We start from the raw sequence: 6085 nt of genomic DNA on the forward strand, positions 1-6085 counted from the left end.
AAAATGAATCAACAGTATCAGATAAGAATATAATTCTCAACTCAGAAGCTGACTTAATATTAGGTGCAATTTCAGTTAATGTAACAGGAAAAAAAAAAAAGACAGTGGATTTAATTTTATTAATTGTATCCACTCACAAATTGACCCGGGATCACCAGATACGTATACACAATGAGATTTTTGTTGTTTATAGTCTTTAATTGAAGTGATGATAAAGGAAATAGATCTACTTAAAAACAAAAACAAATAGCTATTTCTGTCTAGATTAAGAAGTGGCAGCAGGTGTAAGATCCACATTTTGAGTGGCTACTTGGGCAACCTCAATGGTCCAGGGTTGGTCTATGATTCCAGCTGCATGATTGCCCTTCTCTACAATCCCAATAATCCATGCTTGGTGACCTCCACCACATTTAGTGGACTTTATCTCTGCACAGAACCAAGCTGCTCGCTCATGTGGTAAGCAGATCAGAATGCCTCCTGATGTCTTTGGGTTTGTTCCGTGCATGAGGCTGAATGTGTTTCCACAAGCCTTGCTCATCACAGCCATCTTGGCCAGCACAGGGACCATTGTGAATTACAAAGGACGCCCATTCCTCTGCTGCTTGGTCAGGTTCTGTACGTGGCCCCAAATCCTAATACCCAGGATGTCCATGGCTGCATGGGCACTGACTGTGTGCATGATGAAGCTTTCTTGTTGAACTGCACCATGTTCATTATTGTTTTGTGGTATGCCAACTCTACAGCTTCGTGAGTGACCACTAATTTAATTTTATTTCATTTTTCAGGAATATCCAGCCACTGCTCTTTGACACAAGTGGCAGTGGTGCACAGCCCCTGCCACTTGTGCCCCCCAGGGGTTTTGCGAACTCTAGCACATCCCTTGGTGCTGAATTTTCTGGCATGATAAATCCGTTGGGCTGTAGTTGTAGTGACTCCTCCCAAAACAATCCAGGAGTTTAACAGTTTGGCCACTCATTACAGATACTCCTGCTTCCTCGGCTACGTCTTGAAAACCCTGTATAATCAGGGCCACACTTTATCTCTTTCCCTGTCAGTTATTTCATTTGATGAAAGAAAGCATATATTTAGATTGATTTTTAGTTCAGAAAATGTTTCTTTTATTCTATCTTTGGACACGTTTTTCCTTTTAGTGTTCTGTTTTCTTTTACTTCAAAAACGCCTATTGTATGTATATTGGATCTCATGTTCTGCATATATTATTATTATAATTATGAACTCTTTTTCCAATTTCATTTTTTCTCATTTTATTTGTCTCAAATGTCCTTGGCTGTTTTCAGCAGATTCAATTCTACTTACTGATTATAAATTGTTTTCATTTCATGATTGTTTTATTATACCTTCCATTTCTTCACTGAGATCTGCCAGCTTGGTATTCATTTCCTTACTACACCTTGTATTTCTTTTTTTGACTTGTTTATCTTTCATTTATATTCTGATTTCAACGAGGTCATACTTTCTCTCATTTATAGAATGTCATAAAAATTTTTTAAACGTTCTCTTCCTTCCTGGTATGACCTTGAAGAGCCGTCTTTTTATGCCTTCTGTTTGTTATGTTATTTTCCTTCTTTTTACTTGTTGTCTATACTGAACCTAATCAATTGTAAATTATATTTGTGGAGACTTATTTTGGGGCAAGCTGTTGGAGCAGATATGATGAGGGAATGAGGAAGTGAACTAGCAGAAGGGCAGGTTCATCCAGGCATGTTGTTTCTAAGCACCTCACCAACTCTGCTTCAGGGTGTGCGCTCTGTACTCTCAGAGTGAGGCTAGCAGCCTCCTGAGGAGGCAGGAATCTCTGTACCAAATTGTTCAGTCCTGTATGTCACAAGTCTCTCTCTCTCTCTCTTTTTCCTCCATCTCACTCTTTCTCTCCCTTCAGTATTTTATGTGTTTATTTTCCTTCAGCTGATCATAAGAGGGAGCTGCAAGGCAGAAACCTACCCAGCCACCCTAGAATCTGGCCTCTTGAGCAGTTAGATGCCTGAAGATTTCCTCATTTCTCTCTCTTCTCTAAACCTCAGAGGGACGAGAATTCAGTCCTGGGTCAATAGTTTCTTCAAACCCTTGACCTTGCTCTGCTAAATAAGGGAATTGTACTTGGGGGTCTTCAAGTCCTTGCTACATAATGTTAAAGGTTTTCTGTCATGCACAAACATAAAGATACATGTTATCATGTTTTATCCTTGTGTCTTCCATAAATGGTATAAATTTAACATATGGATTGTGGATATTTTCTAACTTTAGTGAAGCTAGAACTCTTCCTCTCTCTCTCATTGTGGTGTTTTCACTTGGTGGTATATGTGTCTTTATTTCACCATTTCTAACCATATGTCTTTCTAAATTTTAAGATATGTTTTTCTAAGTCAAGTGGGGTAGCACGTGCCTATAGTCCCAGATGCTTGGCAGGCTGAGGCAGGAGAATCACTTGAGCCCAAGAGTTTGCATCCAGAAACATAGTGAGATCCCTCTCTTAACAAACAACAGAAAAGAGAAGATATATAGGTTTTCCTAATTTTAGGAATAAAATACTCTGTAAGAAACTTGGTAAAAAAAAACACTAAAATATAGAGCTAAATAAGTAAATACATGAATAAACAAATAAATAACATGACCCATTATCTATCACCTAGATATATCAGTGCTTATCAGATAACTTTTATTTCTTCAGTGAATGCCCATGGCCTTCTAAAGCCATGAAAAGCCCTGTAGACAGGAAACCCATTCAATTTACTTTAATCAAATATATAATTGTTCTCTTGATGACAATAAAAATACAAAATACAGCCAATTTCAAAAGTGATTAGTTAATTGATAAACCAAGAAATATTTATCAGGACTATTCGTTGGTGAGATAATAATTACTAATAAAAACAACTAAAAGAGATAAAAGTGGTTGCCTCATGTCTGAGGAAGTGGGGAAGAGGAAGAGGTAACATGAGAGAGTTCCTTTTTAACTTAAGCTTTTCTTTATTATTTGATTATTTTCTAACAATGTAAATAAATTAATGAAATAAAAATCATTCATTAAAAATGATAAGAAATCTTGACAAACCTGACAAAAGCAAGCAATGGGGAAAGGATTCCCTATTTAATAAACGGTGTTGGGAAAACTGGCTAGCCATATGCAGAAAGCTGAAACTGGATCCCTTCCTTAAACCTTATACAAAAATTAACTCTAGATGCATTAGAGATTTAAACAAGAGACCTAACACCATAAAAACTCTAGAAGAAAACCTAGGTAATACCATTCAGGACATAGGCATGGGAAAGGGCTTCATGACTAAAATACCAAAAGCAATGGCAACAAAAGCCAAAATAGACAAATGGGATCTAACTAAACTTAAGAGTTTCTGCACAGCAAAAGAAACCATCATTAGAGTGAACTGGCAGCCAACGGAATGGGAAAACATTTTTACAATCTACCCATCTGACAAAGGACTAATATCCAGAATCTGCAGAGAGCTTAAACAAATTTACAAGAAAAAAAAAAACCCCATCAAAAAGTGGACAAAGGATATGAACAGACACTTTTCAAAAGAAGACATTTATGCAGCCAACAAACATATGAAAAATAGCTCATCATTACTGGTCATTAGCGAATTGCAAATGAAAACCACATTGAGATACCACCTCATGCCAGTTAGAATGACAATCATTAAAAAATCAGGAGACAACAGATTCTGGAGAGGATGTGGAGAAATAGGAATGCTTTTATACTGTTGATAGGAGTGTAAATTAATGCAACCATTGTGGAAGACAGTGTGGCTATTCCTCAAGGATCTAGAAATAGAAATGCTCTTTGACCCAGGAATCCCATTACTGGATATATACCCAAACGATTATAAATTATTCTATTATAAAGACACATGGACATGTATGTTTATTGTGGCACTGTTCACAATAGCAAAGACTTGAAACCAACCCAAATGCCCATCAATGATAGATTGGATAAGGAAAATGTGGCACATATGCACCATGGAATACTATGTAGCCATAAAAAAGGATGAGTTCACATTATTTGCAGGGACATGAATGAAACTGGAAACCATCATTCTCAGCAAATGGACACAAGAACCGAAAACCAAATACTGCATGTTCTCACTCATAAGTGGGTGTTGAACAATGAGAACACACGGACACAGGGAGGGGATCATCACACACTGGGACCTGAGGGTGGGGGCCTAGGGGAGGAATAGCAGGCTGTAGGGGGATTGCAGAGGGACAGCATTAGGAGAAATACCTAATGTAAATGACAGGGCAATGGATGCAGCAAAACACCACCATGGCACGTATATACCTATGTAACAAACCTGCATGATCTGCACATGTACCCCAGAACTTAAAGTATAGTAAATAAATTTTAAAAATAAATTTTAAAATAATAAGAAATTAAAATAAATTACGTTACTGAAAATATGTTTTTTTATGTGCAAAATTTTTACATTTTAAGTGATTCTCTTTTCACAGTATTTAATTTTCAAACATTCAGTAAGTTATATAATATGAAATAAGGAATAATGCTTAGATCTCTGTTTTGGTTATGTATTTAAACATCAGCATTTCTTGACTACTGACACACAGTGCCTTATTTCCTTAACGCTTTCTGATTCCTTGTGTTCTATATTACACGCCTTAGGTCTTTGGTTTTAAGAGCAAAAATACACAAATTTGTCATGAAATCATGTATATTTTATTGTCTCTTTCTTATAGAGTCTGCTAAGGGAACACAAAGCATCCTTACGCCCCCTGGGTGTTCCTGTTCCTGGATTTGTAACTTGGTCTTTCAGAATCTTCCTAGTATTACTCTCAGAAGCCATAGAAAGCAACCCCCTTGTTTAAGAGGGTCAGGAGTCACCCAGTTGGAGGACTCCTGACTTAGTGGGGGAGAAAAAAGAGGCAAGTAACACACTTTCCAGGTCCAAATGTCAGAAGAGCTTTTAAATCCCCTTGGACCAAATTTTCCTCATCCACATATCCAGGGTGTCAGACTGAGTAACTGGTAAGGTTTATTTGGAATCTAAAATGTTCAGATTCCACAAAAGGATGGGATAATATAATTTGTGTTACACAGTCCTTATCATCTAAGCAGTGATGTCAGATGATTCAAGGCCTCTATTTCATACCTCTGGTGGCCAAATACCTATAGGAGTTCACACAGATGTGCCCCTATGGAGCACTTGAAATGAGGCGGGCAAGTGGACCTGGGTTTCACTGAAGAGGGAAAACTCAGAAGCAAATGATTTGGCTACTATCAAATTTTGAAATATAAAGATGTGAGAGTACTTGGGTGTTGCTGGAGTTGGAAAAATAAATGAGTTTTAGCTCACAAATCTAATCTCTTTAAACACCTGGAGAGACTCCAAGCTTCCTGCAAAAAACCAAAACCCACTTTCTTAACCTCCCCTTCATTTCATGAGCATCATAATTAGAACAAGGTATACATAATGAGGAGATCTGCAAGGTCAGATCAATCATAAAAGCAGGAGAAATGTAATCCCCTAGTCCCTGCAAATTCTGTAGCTGGAGGCTGAGGCCATCTTTCCACAGGTTTAGAGAATTCATTTATTCCTTTGATCAGAATTTTAAGTTCAAAGGATTCCAAAAACAAAATAAAACAAAGAAGAAGAAGAAAAAGCCCTTGGGATTTGCATTATATTTGTTTTGTATGCTTTATGGATTTTATTTTGTCCTTTCACAAACCATTTGAGGCAGGCACAAGAAGGATCATTTCCCCCATTCCATAGCTGGTGTGGCTGAGGCTCAGAAAGATTTCATGACTTGTTCAGCATCACACAGTGATTTTTCAAAGGTAGGACTTGAACCTGAGGTTTCTGACTCTTTGGCAATTTCTCCTGCCTGCTCACTTTGCTGCTCCTCAAAGCCTTTCACACAGGTGGCTGAGGAGGTAACAGGTACCAAATGCCCTGTGTGGGGCCTAGCACGGAGTAGGTACTCAAGAAATGGTAGCTGTTGCCTTAGTTTTAGTCACTCCCTTTTAGGCCCTACATTCTATAGTGCAGGGCCTTGTTCGCTAAAATTTTTTTTTTAATGATCCGTGCCATCA

General features: G+C 37.8%; 1 pseudogene; it reads right to left on the minus strand.

The window, feature by feature from the left end:
- Window positions 1-265: 265 nt before the first annotated feature.
- Window positions 266-1398, minus strand: LOC105728152 (selenide, water dikinase 1-like; annotated as a pseudogene).
- Between the last annotated feature and the right edge of the window lie 4687 nt (window positions 1399-6085).

The sequence above is a fragment of the Aotus nancymaae genome, unplaced genomic scaffold (assembly GCF_030222135.1).
Source record: "Aotus nancymaae isolate 86718 unplaced genomic scaffold, 86718_ANA_hifiasm-v0.15.2.pri h1tg000029l, whole genome shotgun sequence".
In the NCBI taxonomy this organism is placed as follows: domain Eukaryota; kingdom Metazoa; phylum Chordata; class Mammalia; order Primates; family Aotidae; genus Aotus; species Aotus nancymaae.